At 43.3% G+C, this 21,493-nt stretch overlaps 15 non-coding genes across 15 annotated transcripts; all 15 read left to right on the top strand.

Moving 5' to 3' along the window:
* The first annotated feature begins 6,299 nt into the window (after window positions 1–6,299).
* TRNAA-UGC (transfer RNA alanine (anticodon UGC)) lies at window positions 6,300–6,371 on the top strand. Its single transcript has one exon. It is a non-coding gene; the product is annotated as a tRNA-Ala (tRNA).
* Window positions 6,372–7,414: 1,043 nt separating this feature from the next.
* TRNAA-UGC (transfer RNA alanine (anticodon UGC)) lies at window positions 7,415–7,486 on the top strand. Its single transcript has one exon. It is a non-coding gene; the product is annotated as a tRNA-Ala (tRNA).
* Window positions 7,487–9,755: 2,269 nt separating this feature from the next.
* TRNAE-UUC (transfer RNA glutamic acid (anticodon UUC)) lies at window positions 9,756–9,827 on the top strand. The gene has a single exon. It is a non-coding gene; the product is annotated as a tRNA-Glu (tRNA).
* A 427-nt stretch (window positions 9,828–10,254) lies between these two features.
* On the top strand, window positions 10,255–10,326 carry TRNAE-UUC (transfer RNA glutamic acid (anticodon UUC)). Its single transcript has one exon. It is a non-coding gene; the product is annotated as a tRNA-Glu (tRNA).
* A 2,742-nt stretch (window positions 10,327–13,068) lies between these two features.
* Window positions 13,069–13,140, top strand: TRNAA-UGC (transfer RNA alanine (anticodon UGC)). Its single transcript has one exon. It is a non-coding gene; the product is annotated as a tRNA-Ala (tRNA).
* Window positions 13,141–13,484: 344 nt separating this feature from the next.
* On the top strand, window positions 13,485–13,556 carry TRNAA-UGC (transfer RNA alanine (anticodon UGC)). The gene has a single exon. It is a non-coding gene; the product is annotated as a tRNA-Ala (tRNA).
* A 1,078-nt stretch (window positions 13,557–14,634) lies between these two features.
* Window positions 14,635–14,706, top strand: TRNAA-UGC (transfer RNA alanine (anticodon UGC)). The gene has a single exon. It is a non-coding gene; the product is annotated as a tRNA-Ala (tRNA).
* A 152-nt stretch (window positions 14,707–14,858) lies between these two features.
* TRNAA-UGC (transfer RNA alanine (anticodon UGC)) lies at window positions 14,859–14,930 on the top strand. Its single transcript has one exon. It is a non-coding gene; the product is annotated as a tRNA-Ala (tRNA).
* A 1,203-nt stretch (window positions 14,931–16,133) lies between these two features.
* On the top strand, window positions 16,134–16,205 carry TRNAA-UGC (transfer RNA alanine (anticodon UGC)). The gene has a single exon. It is a non-coding gene; the product is annotated as a tRNA-Ala (tRNA).
* Window positions 16,206–17,212: 1,007 nt separating this feature from the next.
* TRNAA-UGC (transfer RNA alanine (anticodon UGC)) lies at window positions 17,213–17,284 on the top strand. The gene has a single exon. It is a non-coding gene; the product is annotated as a tRNA-Ala (tRNA).
* A 152-nt stretch (window positions 17,285–17,436) lies between these two features.
* On the top strand, window positions 17,437–17,508 carry TRNAA-UGC (transfer RNA alanine (anticodon UGC)). The gene has a single exon. It is a non-coding gene; the product is annotated as a tRNA-Ala (tRNA).
* A 152-nt stretch (window positions 17,509–17,660) lies between these two features.
* TRNAA-UGC (transfer RNA alanine (anticodon UGC)) lies at window positions 17,661–17,732 on the top strand. Its single transcript has one exon. It is a non-coding gene; the product is annotated as a tRNA-Ala (tRNA).
* A 715-nt stretch (window positions 17,733–18,447) lies between these two features.
* TRNAA-UGC (transfer RNA alanine (anticodon UGC)) lies at window positions 18,448–18,518 on the top strand. The gene has a single exon. It is a non-coding gene; the product is annotated as a tRNA-Ala (tRNA).
* Window positions 18,519–18,934: 416 nt separating this feature from the next.
* TRNAA-UGC (transfer RNA alanine (anticodon UGC)) lies at window positions 18,935–19,006 on the top strand. The gene has a single exon. It is a non-coding gene; the product is annotated as a tRNA-Ala (tRNA).
* Window positions 19,007–21,249: 2,243 nt separating this feature from the next.
* On the top strand, window positions 21,250–21,321 carry TRNAA-UGC (transfer RNA alanine (anticodon UGC)). Its single transcript has one exon. It is a non-coding gene; the product is annotated as a tRNA-Ala (tRNA).
* Window positions 21,322–21,493: the final 172 nt, after the last annotated feature.

Below are 21,493 nucleotides of genomic sequence, written 5' to 3'. Positions count from 1 at the left end.
AAACTTTGAATTTGTGCGATATCGTAGTAAGTGAAGTTTCGACCGCGTCGTGGATGTGTGAGATGTTATAAAGTTCTATCAAACCGAGTTTCGTAGTATAAGATTTACGGATTTCTTGAACAAGTGATCTTGATATAGAGACTGTGCATTTAAGTAGAACTAAGAATATCAGTGTTTAATTTACCATTCGACAGTATTATGGACTGTGTTACTTCCCCTTATATTTTAACTCTGTCGTGATCATTTACAGTGACAAGCATAATAGGAAACTGTGCGTGATAAATTAAACCTTCAATTAATGATAATCTCACTAGTCTTGAGACGCATTTCCCGTATAAAATTACGATTGTGAACTATTTGAAGTACTATTCCACTCAAATATTCAGTAATTAATAGAACTGAGTGTGGCTAATTTCACGTTTTTCCTTGAACATTAGATTAGTGCCATAAGAAAAGAACTGAATATTAAGAACATTTTATGGTGATATTAGGTCATACGAACTCTTATTACGAGAACTCTTTCATAAAAACCACTTTTCAGTGAATATTAGGATTCAAGAGACTGTTCTAGAAGTGACCTTAAGTGTCTCATTTCATGTCTTATAAACTGTGTGGTGAAAGACTGCGCTTTCGACTGCAGAAGCGATATCATTTTATTACTACAGTAACTTGACTTATAGCTCGAACTGTGACGTAGACCGTGCTATTCCAAGTCACGTATTTAATGCTATAGTACAAAAGTGAGAGTACAAACTGTGCATTCGGACTTATTTCAGTGAGAAATACAAATCATTAATGATAATTAATAGTCCTACAACTCGCTGTAGAGTGCCAATTGAACTTTCCCGTGTTTCAACATTTCTTTTCAAAACACCCGAAATCTTGGCAAAGTGTAGTAATATCACGCTACGTAGAACGTCATATCCAACGTGGGATTATTCGTGGTGTCTTCGAGGGACATTCGTGGTATCCAGCGAGGAATTAATCGTGGTATCTTCGAGGGATTAAACGTGGTGTCGTCGTTGGATGGAACGTGGTACGCTGCTGGTGCTGAGTTCGAGCTCAGGCTGTCCGCTGCAGAGGTTCCTGGCACCAAGCTGCAGATCTGTACTTCATCCATTCTTATGAGCAGAACACAGGTGATATAAGTGTATTTTACCTTTTCTTAAGTGAGTAATTACACTTAGACAATAACTGACCTTTTAATAATGCACTCAGTCACTCAACAGTGCTATGTTGATCAAATGAAAAGTGCTTCGTAATTTTTAATCGTGTGAATTCTGCTTGTAGAAGTTGTAGAAGACTTCAAGTCATATTTCAATGAACTTTAGGTTTTTCTTCGAAGTTGTGTAAACTGAAATCATTTCACAATAACTAGATGAACTGTAGGGCTTGTCATATAACAAGTGCACTATTTAACAATCTTGTGTAATTTGCTTAGGTGAACTGTAGGATTTATTCAACAAGTGATTGAAAATATTTAATTTGAACTGTAGGATTGCAAGCAAGTGTCAGTTAATATTATGTTTGATAATTTTAGGAAGACTTTAGGTTTTCACCACAAGTGATGGACTTAATTTGCAACTTAAAAATATTGGTAAATCAACAAGTGGTTGAATGAAGTTCTATGATCAGAGTGTTATTTTGAATTTGAGTTTATATGAGAGATCCCAGATGAACTTTAGGGTATATTGAGATCTTCGGACACTGATGTTTATTCTGAACATTATTAACATCGAGTGGATGTATCTGATAATAACAGCTCATATATTTCATTTACGTAATTGCATTCTGAAGAGATCAAGTGAAAATTTAATTTTGATGAAGGAGGGACAGGGTGATTTACTTGAGATTATCAATAAATATTGTAAAAATTTTTAATTACCATCTGTTATTCGCCCTGCGAAATCATCCTTCTCTGTACCGACTCCAATCGCAACCGCACACTACCTGAGATCCTTCCCATGCTCTGGCCCCATAGCTATTTCCCGGTACAATATATATACGATTTTTGCGTGATTTTACGCTAAGCTTTTGCCATTCAAAGACTGAACATTACTGTTCACTGGCCATGGTACGCGGTGGTTGATAGGCGTGGATGTTGACGGGGTGGAAGGAGTACCTTTGGTTGTAGGGCTGTTTTGTCGTCTCTTATGTAAAAGAAAGAAGCATCGCTGATATATATGTTTGATTGACTGTACAGTTGAAAGTGTGCCGTAGAACTACCTTTGTCCACAATCTGTATCCATTTACACAGGTGAAAAGTTATATGTGGCCTGACGGCAATGCTATGCAAGAGAGGGTTAAGTCATTTCTCTCGTGAAAACACTTGTTCTTGCCTTCCTTTATCAAAATACAGTTTTGAGATGGGTAAGGGATCTGGATAAGAGTTAAAACGTATTTCTGCCATACATGTTCTTGAAAATTACCAGCACAATGGTGCTGGTTAAGTTATTTGACACAAGAAAATTATACAAATATTTGAAATGCCTCACAACTACTTTTTGGTTGGGAATATCAGTAATGACAACAAATTACACTGCTAAATACTTAAAAATTAGTTGGAGTAATCTATATGAAAACGATTCCGTCATAAGTTATGTATCGTTTAACCCGTCTCTAAAGTGCTCCAATACCTTAAAAGAACAGAAAGCGTCAAAGGGCCACACAAATGCCATATCTATTGCACATACAAAGTTGTGCAAACCCAGGCACATGCTGTGACAAAACTCACACACAGGCGTGATATTAGTGAAAAAACCCGAAATAGCCGATATATTTGTTTGATACTCGTAATTGGCCCCCCTCTGTGGTGTAGTGTTTAGTCTGATTAGCTGCCACACCCGAAGGCCCGGGTTCGATTCCAGGCTCTGATACGAAGTGTGAAAAGTGGTACGAGGGCTGGAACCGGGTCCATTCAGCCTCGGGAGGTCAATTGAGTAGAGGTGTGTTCGATTCCCACCTCAGCCATCCTCGACGTGGCGGTGATTTCTGCAGACGCGTGCTTTGTGCTATACTCTGTGAAGTTCGCGGTTGAAATTTGGTCAATTTATCGCAATAAACAGTGAATTTCGGTCACTCCACGCGAGATTTGTGCTGGACCAAGGGGAGGTGGAATAGGTTTTTCTCCGGGTACTCCGGTTTTCCCTGTCATCTTTCTTTCCAGCAACACTCTCCAATATCATTTCATTTCACCTTCATTCATTCCATTTCTGACCCGGTCGACAGGCTGTGGATTTCTGATGATGATGCTTGTTGTTTAAAGGGGCCTAACATCGAAGGTCATCGGCCCACTGTGGATTTCCATTTTCATATCATGAAGATTCAGATTTCATTGAACGTGTTGCAGTTCAACGCGAACTGTATGATTCTTCCGATAAGAATTATAAAAATGTTCTGTTGAGAGATAACATCTGGAAAAAAATGCCTCCGATTTGGATAATTAAACAGGTGAGAAAAGTTAAAACTTTTAAAATATGAATAGGCCTACCGTGCTTCTTAACGGTACCTTTACATTATAAGCTGTTTAGCATATTGGAATATAGGTTTACTATATTTCAGGCGAAGATTATTAAAAAAATATTGAGATCCATCATAGACACCTGGAAATGTCTTAAAAGGGATAGTAAATTAGGCACTGGCTCTGTAGCCCGTTCGAAGCGTGCCTGTCCCTTGGCTCCGTATTTGGAATTTCTTAATCATGTAGAATTTGAGAGGGTCAAGGTGGGAAATGTCCTACCGCAAGGCGGTACCATAAATAAATTACGAGTATCCGCAGGAAGCAGAAGAAGTAAATGGGAATAATACAGAAGTAATACTGTAGAAGAGGAAACAATTGTCTTAGTGACAGGATGACAAGATACACCGAATACAAGCAGAAGAACACGTGGAGGAAGGATCGGACCGCCAACGAGCCAGTTATAACGATTGCTGGAACAATCAAAAGAAGAAAGGTGCAAACTCATCGAGACGCTCACGAAAAGTGAAATCAAAGGTGAGGTGGATTTATTCTACGTAAGTTTGGCACTGTCGGAGAAAAGTGTGCGAATGCAACTCCAGTCACAAGCGAAATCGCGACACTTACAAATAGTGATAGACTTTGAGATTTAATGCAGTAATGAGGCTGTAAACTTAGGTGGTATAATGATTATTCCTAATCCTGGAACAAGTACAGAACTGTGGAAAGAAAATGGGCATTCCGTTCAAAAGTGTAATGTTGGCGTATGTTTAAATTCATTAAATTAATCTCTGGAAACCAAATGAGCTAATGCTTACCGTACCTCAGTGTGATAGCAAATTTTTCTTCCGGTGTAATAACTCTTCTTACAGTTTACATACTATGTTTCTCATCATGAATCTTGATTTGCTAACACACTAAAATGAAATTAATTTTTGTTAATCGAAACTTGCTCGCATCACCTCATGGTACTTTTTGTACTCAAAATTGTATTATATCCTTCGTCATGTTTTCTCTTGTGTTCTATTACTGTTCTGAACCAATAGCACTATACACTCGTCTATTTGTCTCCGAACTCTGTTCGTTGTAAACTGCTGTTTAGCTGTCGTCGCCGCGCGCACCAACTGCGTAAAAGAAACTACCCGACTCCTTGCATCGGTTGCTTGTGAGTCATGACAGCGATATGCAATGACAAGAATGCTATCTGATACCGAACTCTGATTCGTTTTAAAAATATTTCATACATTTAAAACCATTTCATGTTGCTAAGTCACCAACGTACTGTTAATAACAAAATAGTTGAGTCACTACCTATATTATTTTTCAAGTAGTATTTAATTTAAACAGGTATAGTTTTCTTCTTATGTAAACACTGCTGTCTCGGGAAAGTAACAACATCAGGCAACGCAAAATATTCTTCATTAGTTTTGATCATTGGCTTTTTTATACGTCGCGTGATAAGTTATTTATCAGCAGAAGTGTAGATTCTCGTCAAAATGTCGTAATTGTGGAGAACGGGCCTTGAATTAATTATTTCGTTTTGTTACCCTACTTGCTTTACGTCGCACCGATGCAGATACGTCCTATGGCGACGATGGGACAGGAAAGGGTTAGGAGTGGGAAGGAAGCGGCCGTGGCAATAATTAAGGTACAGGTCCAGGATTTGCCTGGTGTGAAAATGAGAAACCACGGAAAACCATTCTCAGGGCTGCCGACAGTGGGGTTCGAACCGACTATCTCCCAGATGCAAGCTCACAGCTGCGCGCCCCTAACCGCACGGCCAACTCGCCCGGTGAATTAATTATTTATGACTTAACATTAGGCATCGTCAGTAAGAACGGAAAATTCTCTATCAGACCACGCAATAATTGTATTAGATTTATCGCGTTGCATTATCGGGAAATAGGCAACATCGATGAGGGAGAAAAAGACGGAGCTAAATACACGACATACGAGTTCGACTGAGAGGGAAATAATACATCTAATGCCATACTCTCTTGTAAGGTAGAGACGAGATTTCTCAACGTTATGAATGTGCGAGGAACATTTTAAAACAGTCGCTTGTTTTCCTTGGAGAGGCACAGGTAGGCATCACACTTTGCACAGCAAGCTTTTGTTCTGCTTTTGCATCAATAAATTTTAGGCCTCTTGAACCTACCGGCCAAACACAGAAACAGAAACAATAGAAACGCCCTCTGCGATAACCACACAATCATTGCAATTGTTACCAAACCAGTTATTTTAAACCTACGCGCGTGATCGTGTAAATCAGAGAGAAAAGGTTAGGAGGAAGTGGCCAACTAGACTAAAAACAGCAGATATTTGAAGGGAGATAGAAAAACACAGAGATGTGACAGGGAGGATACCTTAGTCTCATCAAGATTTATACCCACTTAAAGATCTAACGTTCGACCTTATGCAGTCAACAACTCAAAATGTAGCGACCTTATTGAAGTATATGTAAGGAAGTTCAGTTAAGAACAGTTGCAATCGATAACTGAGCAGTGCGTGGGGATGTAGCTCAGAGCCAGAGGTACTCCTGAAGTCTGTGGTAATATGATGGGGAGGACCCACGTAAAATTAACGGTGGTTGGTTCGCGTGGATGTTGACTGGGTGGAAGGAGCACCTTTGGCTGTAGGGCTGTTTTGTCTTATGTTATATAAAAAAAAGGCATCACTGGGATATGTGTTTAATTGACTGTACAGTTGAAGGTGTGCCGTAAAACTACCTCTGTATATAATATTTATCCATTTACACAGGGGAAAAGTTATTTCTTGCCTAATGGCAACAGTATGCAGCAGAGAATTAAGAACGGTTGCAATCGATAACAGAGCAGTGTGTGGGGATGTAGCTCAGTGGTAGAGCGTTCGTTTTGCATGTGAAAGGCTCCGGGTTCGATCCCCGGCATCTCCGGAAGATTTCACGTTGCATGGTACATTTTACCACATCCTTACGCAAAACTCCTGTGGCAGAGAATAAGACGGGTTGTAATCGATAAGCGATCAGCATGTGGGGATGTAGCTCAGTGGTACAGCGTTCGATTTGCATGTGGAAGGCGGCAGCTCCAATCCCCGGCATCGCCACACGTTTTGCATGATACAAAGTACATTTAACCCCTCCTTCATGCAGAACTCATGTTGCAGATTCCCTATCTGTTTTTACCTACACTTTCTTTATATAATTGCAAAGAATACCTTGGTACATTGGTCCATTCCCTAACATCTTTTTATTAAGGTCTGATGCCATCGTAGAGAGTGCAGATTGATTGATTGATTGATTGATTGATTGATTGATTGATTGATTGATAGTTACAAAAGCAATATGGCTGCCGCATCGGTTGAATGTAAACAATGAAGGACAACTTAGTGGACAATGTTCATCAAGATTTAATACCCACTTAACGATCTAACGTTTGACTTTATGCAGTCAACAACTCAAAATGTCGCGACCTTATTGAAGTATATGTAAGGAAGTTCAGTTAACCCTTTACTGCATGAATTAATTTTTGTTTCCGTTTGGTGAAGAAAATTTCAAGCTTTAATGTTCAGTGTGGTAATGTGGTTTAGATATACCAGCAATTCTTAACTGAGCCTGTAGGGCTGTTTTGTTTTAACACTCGTATGTGATGTGGATTGCCATATTGGAATATATATACGGTTTTCCACGATTTTACGGTAAGCTTTTAACATTCAAAGACCGAACATTACTGCCTACTGGCCATGGGTACGTACTGCAGGGCGCAAGTATACTTGCACAACCGTAGGTCGGTAATGTCCTTGAGGTTGAGCCAGAGGTACCCCTGAAGCCTGTGGTAATATGATGGGGAGGGCCCCCCTATTATAACCGGTGGTTGGTTCGCGTGGATGTTGACGGGGTAGAAGGAGTACCTTTGCCTAATGGCAACAGTATGCAGTAGAGGATTAAAAACGGTTGCAATCGATAACCGAGCAGTGTGTGGGGATGTAGCTCAGTGGTAGAGCGTTCGCTTTGCATGAGAAAGGCCCCGGGTTCGATCCCCGGCATCTCCAAAAGATTTGACTTTGCATGGTACATTGATTGATAGTTACAAAAGCAATATGGCTACCGTATGGGTTGAATGTAAACAATGAAGGACAACTTAGTGGACAATGTTCACGGATTGCGATGTTACAACGGGAACATATACTGAAGACCAATCCACATAAATAATAAAATAATTTAAGCCTCAGTGGTTTAGACTGTACAGTTGAATGTGTGCCGTAAAACTACCTTCTTCTTCTTCTTCTTATTCTTCTCTTCCGTTTTGGTGAAGAATATTTCAAGCTTTAATGTTCAATGTGGTAATGAGGTTTAGATATACCAGCAATTCTTAACTGGGCCTGTAGGGCTGTTTTGTTTTGACACGCGTATGTGATGTGGATTGCCATATTGGAATATATATACGGTTTTCCACGATTTTACGGTAAGCTTTTAACATTCAAAGACCGAACATTTCTGCCTACTGGCCATGGGTACGTATTGCAGGGCGCAAGTATACTTGCACGACCGTTGGTCGGTAATGTCCTTGAGGTACTCCTGAAGCCTGTGGTAATATGATGGGGAGGGCCCACGTAAAATAAACGGTGGTTGGTTCGCGTGGATGTTGACGGGGTGGAAGGAGTACCTTTGGCTGTAGGGCTGTTTTGTCTTATGTTATATAAAAAAAACAAGGCATCACTGGGACATGTGTTTAATTGACTGCACAGTTGAAGGTGTGCCGTAAAATTTCCTCTGTCTATACCATTTAACCGTTTACACAGGTGCAAAGTTATTTGTTGCCTAATGGCAACAGTATGCAGTAGAGGATTAAGAACGGTTGCAATCGATAACAATGAAGGACAACTTAGTGGACAATGTTCACGGATTGCGATGTTACAACGGCAACAAATAATGAAGACCAATCCGCATAAATAATAAAATTATTTAAGCCTCAGTGGTTTAGACTGTATAGTTGAAGGTGTGACGTAAAACTACCTTCTTCTTCTTCTTCTTCTTCTTCTTCTTCTTCTTCTTCTTCTTCTTCTTCTTCTTCTTCTTCTCCCTCTTCCGATTGGTGAAGAAAATTTCAAGCTTTAATGTTCAATGTGGTAATGTGGTTTAGATATACCAGCAATTCTTAACTGGGCCTGTAGGTCTGTTTTGTTTTAACAATCGTATGTGACGTTGATTGCCATATTGGAATATATATACGGTTTTTCACAATTTTACGGTAAGCTTTTAACATTCAGAGACGGAACATTACTGCCTACTGGCCATGGGTACGTATTGCAGGGCGCAAGTATACCTGCACGACCGTTGGTCGGTAATGTCTTTAAGGTTGAGCCAGAGGCACTCCTGAAGCCTGGTGTAATATGACGGGGAGGGCCCACGTAAAATAAATGGTGGTTGGTTCGCGTGGATGTTGACGGGGTGGAACGAGTACCTTTGGCTGTAGGGCTGTTTTGTCTTATGTTATGTAAAAAAAAACAAGGCATCACTGGGATATGTGTTTAATTGACTGTACAGAAGAAGGTGTGCCGTAAAACAACTTCTGTCTATAACATTTATCCGTTTACACAGGTGAAAAGTTATATGTTGCCTAATCGCAACAGTATGGAGTAGAAGATTAAGTACGGTTGCAACCGATAGCTGAGCAGTGTTTAGGGATGTAGCTCAGTGGTACAGCATTCGCTTGCGCATGTGAAAGGCCCTGGGTTCGATCCCAGGCATCTCCAAAAGATTAGACGTTGCATGATACACTTTACCACCTTTACGTAAAACTTCTGTGGCAGATAATAAGAATTGTTGTAAGCGATAAATGAACAGTGTGATGAGGATTGCCATATTGGAATATATATACGGTTTTCCACGATTTTACGGTAAGCTTTTAACATTCAAAGACCGATCATTACTGCCTACTGGCCATGGGTACGTATTGCAGGGCGCACGTATACTTGCACGACCGTTGGTCGGTAATGTCCTTGAGGTACTCCTGAACCCTGTGGTAATATGATGGGGAGGGCCCACGTAAAGTAAACGGTGGTTTGTTCGCGTGGTTGTTGACGGGGTGGAAGGACTACCCTTGGATGTAGGGCTGTTTTGTCTTGTGTTATGTAAAAAAAAAACAAGGCATCACTGGGATATGTGTTTAATTGACTGTACAGAAGAAGGTGTGCCGTAAAACAACCTCTGTCTATAACATTTATCCGTTTACACAGGTGAAAAGTTATATGTTGCCTAATGGCAACAGTATGCAGTAGAGGATTAAGAACGGTTGCAATTGATAACTGAGCAGTGTGTGGGGATGTAGCTCAGTGGTAGAGCGTTCGCTTTTCATGAGAACGGCCCCGGGTTCGATCCCCGGCATCCTCAAAATATATGACGTTGCATAGTACATTTGACCACACCTTTACGCAAAACTCCTGTGGCAGATAACAAGAAGGGTCGTAATCGATAAATGAACAGTGTGATGTGGATTGCCATGTTGGAATTTATATACGGTTTTCCACGATTTTACGGAAAGCTTTTAACGTTCAAAGACCGAACATTAGTGCCTACTTGCCATGGGTACGTATTGCAGGGCGCAAGTATACCTGCACGACCGTAAGTCGGTAAAGTCTTTGAGGTTGAGCCAGAGGTACTCCTGAAGCCTGTGGTAATATGATGGGGAGGGCCCCCCTAATATAACCGGTGGTTGGTTCGCGTGGATGTTGACGGGGTGGAAGGGTGCCTTTGCCTAATGGCAACAGTATGCAGTAGAGGATTAAAAACGGTTGCAATCGATAACCGAGCAGTGTGTGGGGATGTAGCTCAGTGGTAGAGCGTTCGCTTTTCATGAGAACGGCCCCGGGTTCGATCCCGGGCATCTCCAAAAGATTTGATTTTGCATGGTGCATGGATTGATAGTTACAAAAGCCAATGTTCACTGATTGAGATGTTACAACGGGAACATATACTGAAGACCAATCCACATAAATAATGAAATAATTTAAGCCTCAGCGGTTTAGATTGTACAGTGGAATTTGTGCCGTAAAACTACCTTCATGTTCTTCTTCCGTTTGGGGAAGAAAATTTCAAGCTTTAATGTTCAATGTGGTAATGTGGTTTAGATACACCAGCAATTCTTAACTGGGCCTGTAGGGCTGTATTGTTTTAACACTCGTATGTGATGTGGATTGCCATATTGGAATATATATACGGTTTTCCACGATTTTACGGTAAGCTTTTAACATTCAAAGACCGAACATTACTGCCTACTGGCCATGGGTACGTATTGCAGGGCGCAATTATACTTGCACGACCGTAGGTCGGTAATGTCTTTGAGGTTGAGCCAGAATGACTCCTGAAGACTGTGGTAATATGACGGGGAGGGCCCACGTAAAATAAACGGTGGTTGGTTCGCGTAGGCCTCCGTCGCTCAGACGGCAGCGCGTTGGCCACCCACCGCTGGGTGCCGTGGTTCAAATCCCGGTGACTCCATGTGAGATTTGTGCTGGACAAAGCGGAGCCGGGACAGGTTTTTTTCCGGGTACTCCGGTTTTCCCTGTCATCTTTCATTCCAGCAACACTCTCCATTATCATTTCATAGCATTTATCATCATCATCATCATCATCATCTGTTTACCCTCCAGGTTCGGTTTTTCCCTCGGACTTAGCGAGGGATCCCACCTCTACCGCCTCAAGGGCAGTGTCCTGGAGCTTCAGACTCTTGGTCGGGGGATACAACTGGGGAGTATGACCAGTACCTCGCCCAGGCGGCCTCACCTGCTATGCTGAACAGGGGCCTTGTGGAGGGATGGGATGATTGGAAGGGATAGGCAAGGAAGAGGGAATGAAGCGGCCGTGGCCTTAAGTTAGGTACCATCCCGGCATTCGCCTGGAGGAGAAGTGGGAAACCACGGAAAACCACTTCCAGGATGGCTGAGGTGGGAATCGAACCCACCTCTACTCAGTTGACCTCCCGAGGCTGAGTGGACCCCGTTCCAGCCCTCGTACCACTTTTCAAATTTCGTGGCAGAGCCGGGAATCGAACCCGGACCTCCGGGGGTGGCAGCTAATCACGCTAACCACTACACCACAGAGGCGGACCATAGCATTTATCACTCATTAATAAATCACCTTGGGAGTGGCGACCCCATTGTAATAACAGCCTATATATGTTTCATTCATTACATCCCTGACCCGGTCAATAACTGGAAAACAGGTTGTAGGTTTCCATTTTCGGTTCGCGTGGATGTTGACGGGGTGGAAGGAGTACATTTGGCTGTAGGGCTGTTTTGTCGTATGTTATGTAAAAAAACAAGGCATCACTGGGATATGTGTTTAATTGGCTGTACAGTTGAGGGTGTGCCGTAAAACTACCTCTGTCTATAACATTTATCAGTTTACACAAGTGAAAAGTTATTTGTTGCCTAATGGCAACAGTATGCAGTAGAGGATTAAGAACGGTCGCAATCGATAACTGAGCAGTGTGTGGAGACGTAGCTCTGTGGTAGAGCGTTCGTTTTGCATGTGAAAGGCCCCTGGTCCGATCCCAGGCAGCTCCAAAAGAACTGACGTTGCATGGTACATTTTACCACACCTTTACGCAGAACTCCTGTGGCAGATAACCAGAAGGGTTGTAGTCGATAAATGAACAGTGTGATGTCGATTCCCATATTGGAATATATATACGGTTTTCCACGATTTTACGGTAAGCTTTTACATTCAAAGACCGAACATAACTGCCTACTGGCCATGGGTACGTTTGCAGGGCGTATGTATACTTGCACGACCGTAGGTCGGTAATGTCCTTGAGGTACTCCTGAAGCCTGTGGTAATATGATGGGGAGGGCCCACGTAAAATAAACGGTGGTTGGTTCGCGTGGATGTTGACGGGGTGGAAGGAGTACCTTTGGCTGTAGGGCTGTTTTGTCTTATGTTATGTAAAAAAAAAAGCAAGGCATCACTCGGATATGTGTTTAATTGTTTGTACGGTTGAAGGTGTGCCGTAAAACTACCTCTGTCTATAACATTTATCCATTTACACAGGTGAAAAGTTATTTGTTGCCTAATGGCAACAGTATGCAGTAGAGGATTAAGAACGGTTGCAATCGATAACAATGAATGACAACTTATTGGACAATGTTCACGGATTGCGATGTTACAACGGCAAAAAGTACTGAAGACCAATCCACATAAATAAATAAATAATAAAAGAATTTAAGCCTCAGTGGTTTAGACTGTATAGTTGAAGGTGTGCCGTAAACCTACCTTCTTATTTTCTTCTTCCGTTTGGTGAAGAAAATTTCAAGCTTTAATGTTCAATTTGGTAATGTGGTTTAGATATAGGTTGTAGGTTTCCATTTTCGGTTCGCGTGGATGTTGAAGGGGTGGAAGGAGTTCCATTGGCTGTAGGGCTCTTTTGTCTTATGTTATGTAAAAAAAAAAAAAAAAAAACAAGACATCACTGGGATATGTGTTTAATTGACTGTACAGTCGAAGGTATGCCGAAAAACCACCTCTGTCTCTAACTTTTATCCATTTACACAGATGAAAATTTATTTGTTGCCTAATGGCAACAGTATGCAGTAGAGGATTAAGAACGGTCGCAATCGATAACTGAGCAGTGTGTGGGGATGTAGCTCAGTGGTAGAGCGTTCGCTGTGCATGTGAAAGGCCCCGGGTACGATCCCCGGCATCTCCAAGAGATTTTACGTTTCAGGGTGCATTTTAACACATCATTACCCAAAATTCCTGTGGCACATAATAAGAAGGGTTGTAATGTCGCGACCTTATTGAAGTACATGTAAGGAAGTGTGTAACTTCCTCTAAACCCTCAGACTCTTAATGTTATTAAACCTCCCAGTACAATAGTTGCCATTCTACTATTATTAACTCTTCTCGAAACTTATATACTAGGAGATCCTGATTAATATTATTTATCAAGGTGACTTGGAATTAGTAATATAGTATGTAGCCGGCAAAAGTCGTGCCAGCCGCCGCGGTTATACGTTAAGAACGGTTGCAATAGATAACTGAGCAGTGTGTGGGGATGTGGCTCAGTGGTAGAGCGTTCGCTTTGCGTGTGAAAGGCCCCGGGTTCGATCTCCGGCATCTCGAAAAGGTTTGACCTTGCATGGTACATTTTACCACATCAGTACGCAAAACTCCCGTGGCACATAATCAGAAGGGTTGTAATCGATAAATGAACAGTATGATGTGGAATGTCCGCCTCTGTAGTGTAGTGGTTAGCGTGATTAGCTGCCACCCCCGGAGGTCCGGGTTCGATTCCCGGCTCTGCCACGAAATTTGAAAAGTGGTACGAGGGCTGGAACGGGGTCCACTCAGCCTCGGGAGGTCAACTGAGTAGAGGTGGGTTCGATTCCCACCTCAGCCATCCTGGAAGTGGTTTTCCGTGGTTTCCCACTTCTCATCCAGGCGAATGCCGGGATGGTACCTAACTTAAGGCCACGGCCGCTTCCTTCCCTCTTCCTTGTCTATCCCTTCCAATCTTCCCCATCCCCCGCAAGGCCCCTGATCAGCATAGCAGGTGAGGCCGCCTGGGCGAGGTACTGGTCATTCTCCCCAGTTGTATCCCCCGACCAAGAGTCTGAAGCTCTAGGACACTGCCCTTGAGGTGGTAGAGGTGGTATCCCTCGCTGAGTCCGAGGGAAAAACCGAACCTGGAGGGTAAACAGATGATGATGATGATGATGATGTGGATTGCCATATTGGAACATATATATACGGTTTTCCACGATTTTACGGTAAGCTTTTAACATTCAAAGGCCGTACATTACTGCCTACTGGCTATGGGTACGTATTGCAGGGCGCAAGTATACTTGCACGACCGTAGGTCGGTAATGTCTTTGAGGTTGAGCCAGAGGTACTCCTGAAGCCTGTATTAATATGACGGGGAGGGCCCAAGTAAAATAAACGGAGGTTGGTTCGCGTGGATGTTGACGGGGTGGAAGGTGTACCTTTGGCTGTAGGGCTCTTTTGTCTTATGTTATGTAAAAAAAACAAGACATCACAGGGATATGTGTTTAATTGACTGTACAGTTGAAGGTGTGCCGATAAACCACCTCTGTCTCTAACATTTATCCATTTACACAGATGAAAATTTATTTGTTGCCTAATGGCAACAGTATGCAGTAGAGGATTAAGAACGGTTGCAATCGATAACTGAGCAGTGTGTGGGGAAGTAGCTTAGTGGTAGAGCGTTCGCTTTGCATGCAAAAGTCCCCGGGTTCGATCCCCGGCATCTCCAAAAGGTTTGACGATGCATGGTACATTTTACCACATCATTACGCAAAACTCCTGTAGCACATAATAAGAAGGGTTGTAATGTCGCGACCTTATTGAAGTACATGTAAGGAAGTTCAGTTAAGAACGGTTGCAATCGTTAACCGAGCAGTGTGTGGGGATGTAGCTCAGTGGTAGAGCGTTCGCTTTGCATGTGATAGGCCCCGGGTTCGATCTCCGGCATCTACAAAAGGTGTGACGTTGCATGGTACATTTTACCACAACTCTACCCTAAATTCCGGTGGCTCATAATAAGAAGGGTTTTAATGTCGCGACCTTATTGAAGTATATGTAAGGACGTTCAGTTAACCCTCCACTGCATGAATTATTTTTTGTTTCCGTTTGGTGAAGAAATTTCAAGCTTTAATGTTCAGTGTGGTAATGTGGTTTAGATATACCAGCAATTCTTAACTGGGCCTGCAGGGCTGTTTTGTTTTAACACTCGTATGTGATGTGGATTGCCATATTGGGATATATATACGGTTTTCCACGATTTTACGGTAAGCTTTGAACATTCAAAGACCGAACATTACTGCCTACTGGCCATGGGTACGTATTGCAGGGCGCAAGTATACTTGCACGACCGTAGGTCGGTAATGTCTTTGAGGTTGAGCCAGAGGTACTCCTGAAGCCTGTGGTAATATGATGGGCAGAGCCCACGTAAAATAAACGGTGGTTGGTTCGCGTGGATATTGACGGGGTGGAAAGAGTACCCTTGGCTGTAGGGCTGTTTTGTCTTATGTTATGTAAAAAAAAAAACAAGACATCACTGGGATATGTGTTTAATTGACTGTACAGTTGAAGGTGTGCCGATAAACCACAGATGTAAATTTATTTGTTGCCTAATGGCAACAGTATGCAGTAGAGGATTAAGAACGGTTGCAATCGATAACTGAGCAGTGTGTGGGGAAGTAGCTCAGTGGTAGAGCGTTCGCTTTGCATGTGAAAGGCCCCGGGTCTATCCCCGGCATCTCCAAAGGTTGGATGTTGCATGGTACATTTTACCAAAACTCTACCCTAAACTCCGGTGGCACATAATAAGAAGGGTTGTAATGTCGCGACCTATTTGAAGTATATGTAAGGAAGTTCAGTTAACCCTCCACTGCATGAATTAATTTTTGTTTCCGTTTGGTGAAAAAATTTCAAGCTTTAATGTTCAGTGTGGTAATGTTGTTTAGATATACCAGCAATTCTTAACTGGGCCTGCAGGGCTATTTTGTTTTAACACTCGTATGTGATGTGGATTGCCATTTTGGTTGAAGGTGTGCCGTAAAACTACCTCTGTCCATAACATTTATCCATTTACACAGATGAAAATTTAATTGTTGCCTAATGGCAACTGTATGCAGTAGAGGATTAAGAACGGTTGCAATCGATAACTGAGCAGTGTGTGGGGATGTAGCACAGTGGTAGAGCGTTCGCCTTGCATGTGAAAGTTCCCGGGTTCGATCCCCGGCATCGCCAAAAGGTGTGACCTTGCATGGTATATGTTACCACAACTCCACCTTAAACTCCGGTGGCACATAATAAGAAGGGTTGTAATGTCGCGACCTTATCGAAATATATGTAAGGAAGTTCAGTTAACCCTCCACTGCATGAATTATTTTTTGTTTCCGTTTGGTGAAGAAAAATTCATGCTTTAATGTTCACTGTGGTAATGTGGTTTAGATATACCAGCAATTCTTAACTGGGCCTGCAGGGCTGTTTTTTTAACACTCGTATGTGATGTGAAGCCGCCTCTGTGGTGTAGTGGTTAGCGTGATTAGCTGCCTCCCCCGGAGGTCCGGGTTCGATTCCCGGCTCTGCCACGAAATTTGATAAGTGGTACGAAGGCTGGAACGGGCTCCACTCAGCCTCGGGAGGTCAACTGAGTAGAGGTGGGTTCGATTCCCACCTCAGCCATCCTGGAAGTGGTTTTGCGTGGTTTCCCACTTCTCCTCCAGGCGAATGCCGGAATGGTACCTAACTTAAGGCCACGGCCGCTTCCTTCCCTCTTCCTTGCCTATCCCTTCCAATCTTCCCATCCCTCCACAAGGCCCCTGTTCAGCATAGCAGGTGAGGCCGCCTGGGCGAGGTACTGGTCATACTCCCCAGTTGTATCCCCGACCAAGTGTCTGAAGCTCCAGGACACTGCCCTTGAGGCGGTAGAGGTGGGATCCCTCGCTAAGTCCGAGGGAAAAACCGAACCTGGAGGGTAAACAGATGATGATGATGATGATGGTTCCCGTGGATGTTGACGGGGTGGAAGGAGTACCTTTGGCTGGAGGCCTGTTTTGTCTTATGTTATGTAAAAAAAGAAGTCATCACTGGGATATGTGTTTAATTGACTGTACAGTTGAAGGTGTGCCGTAAAACTACCTCTGTCTATAACATTTATCCATTTACACAGATGAAAATTTATTTGTTGCCTAATGGCAACAGTATGCAGTAGAGGATTAAGAACGGTTGCAATCGATAACTGAGCAGTGTGTGGGGAAGTAGCTTAGTGGTAGAGCGTTCGCTTTGCATGCAAAAGTCCCCGGGTTCGATCCCCGGCATCTCCAAAAGGTTTGACGATGCATGGTACATTTTACCACATCATTACGCAAAACTCCTGTAGCACATAATAAGAAGGGTGGTAATGTCGCGACCTTATTGAAGTATATATAAGGAAGTTAAGTTAAGAACGGTCGCAATCGACAACTGAGCAGTCTGTGGGGATGTAGCTCAGTGGTAGAGCGTTCGCTTTGCATGTGAAAGGCCCCGGGTTCGATCCCCGGCATCTCCAAAAGATTTGACGTTGCACGGTACTTTTTACCACATCATTACGCAAAACTCCTGTAGCACATAATAAGAAGGGTTGTAATGTCGCGACCTTATTGAAGTACATGTAAGGAAGTTCAGTTAAGAACGGTTGCAATCGTTAACCGAGCAGTGTGTGGGGATGTAGCTCAGTGGTAGAGCGTTCGCTTTGCATGTGATAGGCCCCGGGTTCGATCTCCGGCGTCTCCAAAAGGTGTGACTTTGCATGGTACATTTTACCACAACTCTACCCTAAATTCCGGTGGCTCATAATAAGAAGGGTTTTAATGTCGCGACCTTATTGAAGTATATGTAAGGACGTTCAGTTAACCCTCCACTGCATGAATTATTTTTTGTTTCCGTTTGGTGAAGAAATTTCAAGCTTTAATGTTCAGTGTGGTAATGTGGTTTAGATATACCAGCAATTCTTAACTGGGCCTGCAGGGCTGTTTTGTTTTAACACTCGTATGTGATGTGGATTGCCATATTGGGATATATATACGGTTTTCCACGATTTTACGGTAAGCTTTGAACATTCAAAGACCGAACATTACTGCCTACTGGCCATGGGTACGTATTGCAGGGCGCAAGTATACTTGCACGACCGTAGGTCGGTAATGTCTTTGAGGTTGAGCCAGAGGTACTCCTGAAGCCTGTGGTAATATGATGGGCAGAGCCCACGTAAAATAAACGGTGGTTGGTTCGCGTGGATATTGACGGGGTGGAAAGAGTACCCTTGGCTGTAGGGCTGTTTTGTCTTATGTTATGTAAAAAAAAAACAAGACATCACTGGGATATGTGTTTAATTGACTGTACAGTTGAAGGTGTGCCGATAAACCACAGATGTAAATTTATTTGTTGCCTAATGGCAACAGTATGCAGTAGAGGATTAAGAACGGTTGCAATCGATAACTGAGCAGTGTGTGGGGATGTAGCTCAGTGGTAGAGCGTTCGCTTTGCATGTGAAAGGCCCCGGGTCTATCCCCGGCATCTCCAAAGGTTGGATGTTGCATGGTACATTTTACCAAAACTCTACCCTAAACTGCGGTGGCACATAATAAGAAGGGTTGTAATGTCGCGACCTATTTGAAGTATATGTAAGGAAGTTCAGTTAACCCTCCACTGCATGAATTAATTTTTGTTTCCGTTTGGTGAAAACATTTCAAGCTTTAATGTTCAGTGTGGTAATGTTGTTTAGATATGCCAGCAATTCTTAACTGGGCCTGCAGGGCTATTTTGTTTTAACACTCGTATGTGATGTGGATTGCCATTTTGGTTGAAGGTGTGCCGTAAAACTACCTCTGTCCATAACATTTATCCATTTACACAGATGAAAATTTAATTGTTGCCTAATGGCAACTGTATGCAGTAGAGGATTAAGAACGGTTTCAATCGATAACTGAGCAGTGTGTGGGGATGTAGCACAGTGGTAGAGCGTTCGCCTTGCATGTGAAAGTTCCCGGGTTCGATCCCCGGCATCGCCAAAAGGTGTGACCTTGCATGGTATATGTTACCACAACTCCACCCTAAACTCCGGTGGCACATAATAAGAAGGGTTGTAATGTCGCGACCTTATCGAAATATATGTAAGGAAGTTCAGTTAACCCTCCACTGCATGAATTATTTTTTGTTTCCGTTTGGTGAAGAAAAATTCATGCTTTAATGTTCACTGTGGTAATGTGGTTTAGATATACCAGCAATTCTTAACTGGGCCTGCAGGGCTGTTTTTTTAACACTCGTATGTGATGTGAAGCCGCCTCTGTGGTGTAGTGGTTAGCGTGATTAGCTGCCTCCCCCGGAGGTCCGGGTTCGATTCCCGGCTCTGCCACGAAATTTGATAAGTGGTACGAAGGCTGGAACGGGGTCCACTCAGCCTCGGGAGGTCAACTGAGTAGAGGTGGGTTCGATTCCCACCTCAGCCATCCTGGAAGTGGTTTTGCGTGGTTTCCCACTTCTCCTCCAGGCGAATGCCGGAATGGTACCTAACTTAAGGCCACGGCCGCTTCCTTCCCTCTTCCTTGCCTATCCCTTCCAATCTTCCCATCCCTCCACAAGGCCCCTGTTCAGCATAGCAGGTGAGGCCGCCTGGGCGAGGTACTGGTCATACTCCCCAGTTGTATCCCCGACCAAGTGTCTGAAGCTCCAGGACACTGCCCTTGAGGCGGTAGAGGTGGGATCCCTCGCTAAGTCCGAGGGAAAAACCGAACCTGGAGGGTAAACAGATGATGATGATGATGATGGTTCCCGTGGATGTTGACGGGGTGGAAGGAGTACCTTTGGCTGGAGGCCTGTTTTGTCTTATGTTATGTAAAAAAAGAAGTCATCACTGGGATATGTGTTTAATTGACTGTACAGTTGAAGGTGTGCCGTAAAACTACCTCTGTCTATAACATTTATCCATTTACACAGGTGAAAAGTTATTTGTTGCCTAATGGCAACAGTATGCAGTAGAGGATTATGAACGGTTGCAATCGATAACAATGAAGGACAATTTAGTGGACAATGTTCACGGGTTGCGATGCTACAATGGGAACAAATACTGTAGACCAATCCACATAAATAATAAAATAATTTTAGCCTCGGCCGCCTCTGTGGTGTAGTGGTTAGCGTGAGTAGCTGCCACCCCCGGAGGCCCGGGTTCGATTCCCGGCTCTCCCACGAAATTTGAAATGTGGTACGAGGGCTGGAACGGCGTCCACTCAGCTTCGGGAGGTCAACTGATTAGAGGTGCGTTCGATTCCCACCTCAGCCATTCTGGAAGTGGTTTTCCGTGATTTCCCACTTCTCCTCCAGGCGAATGCCGGGATGGTACCTAACTTAAAGCCACGGCCGCTTCCTTCCCTCTTCCTTGCCTATCCCTTCCAAACTTCCCATCCCTCCACAAGGCCCCTGTTCAGCATAGCAGGTGAGGCCGCCAGGGCGAGGTACTGGTCATACTCCCCTGTTGTATCGCCCGACCAAGAGTCTGAAGCTCCAGGACACTGCACTTGAGGCGGTAGAGGTGGGATCCCTCGCTAAGTCCGAGGGAAAAACCGAACCTGGAGGGTAAACACCTGATGATGATGATGATGAATTTTAGCCTCAGTGGTTTAGACTGTATAGTTGAAGGTGTGCCGTAAGACTACCTTCTATATTCTTATTCTTCTTCTCCTTCTTCTTCTTCCGTTTGGTGAAGAAAATTTCAAGCTTTAATGTTCAGTGTTGTAATGTGGTTTATTTATACCAGCAATTCTTAACTGGGCCTGTAGGGCTGTTTTGTTTTAACACTCGTATGTGATGTGGATTGCCATATTGGAATATATAAACGGTTTTCCACGATTTTACGGTAAGCTTTTAACATTCAAAGACCGAACATTACTGCCTATTGGCCATGGGTACGTATTGCAGGGCGCAAGTATTATTGCACGACCGTAGGTCGGTAATGTCTTTGAGGTTGAGCCAGAGGTACTCCTGAAGCCTGTGGTTATATGACGGGGAGGGCCCACGTAAAATAAACGGTGGTTGGTTCGCGTGGATGTTGACGGGGTGGAAGGAGTACCTTTGGCTGTAGGGCTGTTTTGTCTTATGTTATGTAAAAAAAACAAGACGTCACTGGGATATGTGTTTAATTGACTGTACAGTTGAAGGTGTGCCGACAAAGCACAGATGAAAATTCATTTGTTGCCTAATGGCAACAGTATGCAGTAGAGGATTAAGAACGGTTGCAATCGATTACATAGAAGTGTGTGGGGATGTAGCTCAGTGGTAGAGCGTTCGCTTTGCATGTGAAAGGCCCCGGGTTCGATCCCCGGCATCTCCAAAAGGTTTGACGATGCATGGTACATTTTACCACATAATTACGCAAAACTCCTGTAGCACATAATAGGAAGGGTTGTAATGTCGCGACCTTATTGAAGTACATGTACGGTCGCAATCGATAACTGACCAGTGTGTGGGGATGTAGCTCAGTGGTAGTTCGTGCGCAACCTCGG

The sequence above is a fragment of the Anabrus simplex genome, chromosome 2, assembly GCF_040414725.1.
Source record: "Anabrus simplex isolate iqAnaSimp1 chromosome 2, ASM4041472v1, whole genome shotgun sequence".
NCBI classification, from domain to species: Eukaryota; Metazoa; Arthropoda; class Insecta; order Orthoptera; family Tettigoniidae; genus Anabrus; species Anabrus simplex.
This window is presented reverse-complemented; position numbering and strand designations above follow the sequence as displayed.